The sequence below is a fragment of the Ursus arctos genome, unplaced genomic scaffold (genome assembly GCF_023065955.2).
Source record: "Ursus arctos isolate Adak ecotype North America unplaced genomic scaffold, UrsArc2.0 scaffold_29, whole genome shotgun sequence".
NCBI lineage: Eukaryota > Metazoa > Chordata > Mammalia > Carnivora > Ursidae > Ursus > Ursus arctos.
Window position 1 is genome coordinate 462407 of NW_026622974.1, and position 1561 is coordinate 463967.

Genomic DNA, 1561 nt, shown 5'->3' on the forward strand with positions numbered 1-1561 from the left:
ATATGGTCTGCACCTCAGGAAAAATGTTTCCGTGGGAAGCCGGCTTTTTGCAAAGGGGTCTCAGGGCCGTGTGCCTCGGCTGTCCCTCCGGCTCCCCAAAGCACAGGGACGAGGTGAGGGGCTTAGACCATGCCTGGGCAATGTTTCTTACACCTGGGTGTGTGGCATTTTGTTGAGCTGGCTATCCCCACTTGGGATAGGTGTTCCACAGCAAGCACCTATTGTTCGTCGGAAGCCGTTTTTGCCCCAGGGGTCTCCGGGCTGTGTTCGTTGGGGTTGAACTCCTGCTAGCAAAACCGCCGGGTTGAGGGAAGGGTTCAGACTGTGCCTGGGCCCTGTGGTCTCTTCCAGGTCAGTGTATGGCATTTCCTTCCCCTTGCCCCAGGCACCTGGGAGCATGTCTGCACGTGGAGAAAGACTTTCCCGTGGGAAGCCGGGTTTTGTCAAACGGGACCCAGTGCTCTGCTCCTCTCTTTTCACTCCTGCTGCCAGAAGCCCAGGGAGGATGGGAGGGCTTAGAACATGGCTGGGCACTGTGGTTTCTTCCAGAGAAGTGGAGGGCATTTGCTTTACCTTGCCACAACCACTTGGGATAGGGTCTGCACCTCAGGAAAACTGTTTCCGTGGGAAGCCGGCTTTTTGCAAAGGGGTCTCAGGGCCGTGGGCCTCGGCTGTCCCTCCGGCTCCCCAAAGCACAGGGACGAGGTGAGGGGCTTAGACCAAGCCTGGGCAATGTTGTTTCTTACACCTGGGTGTGTGGCATTTTGTTCAGCTGGCTTCCACCACTTGGGATAGGTGTTCCACAGCAAGCACCTATTGATCGTCGGAAGCCGTTTTTGCCCCAGGGGTCTCCGGGCTGTGTTCGTTGGGGTTGAACTCCTGCTAGCAAAACCGCCGGGTTGAGGGAAGTGTTCAGACTGTGCCTCGGCCCTGTGGTCTCTTCCAGGTCAGTGTATGGCATTTCCTTCCCCTTGCCACAGGCACCTGGGAGCATGTCTGCACGTGGAGAAAGACTTTCCCGTGGGAAGCCGGGTTTTGTCAAACGGGTCCCAGTGCTCTGCTCCTCTCTTTTCACTCCTGCTGCCAGAAGCCCAGGGAGGATGGGTGGGCTTAGAACATGGCTGGGCACTGTGGTTTCTTCCAGAGAAGTGGAGGGCATTTGCTTTACCTTGCCACAACCACTTGGGATAGGGTCTGCACCTCAGGAAAACTGTCTCCGTGGGAAGCCGGCTTTTTGCAAAGGGGTCTCAGGGCCGTGTGCCTCGGCTGTCCCTCCGGCTCCCCAAAGCACAGGGACGAGGTGAGGGGCTTAGACCATGCCTGGGCAATGTTGTTTCTTACACCTGGGTGTGTGGCATTTTGTTGAGCTGGCTATCCCCACTTGGGATAGGTGTTCCACAGCAAGCACCTATTGTTCGTCGGAAGCGGTTTTTGCCTCAGGGGTCTCTGGGCTGTGTTCGTTGGGGTTGAACTCCTGCTAGCAAAACCGCCGGGTTGAGGGAAGGGTTCAGACTGTGCCTGGGCCCTGTGGTCTCTTCCAGGTCAGTGTATGGCATTTCCT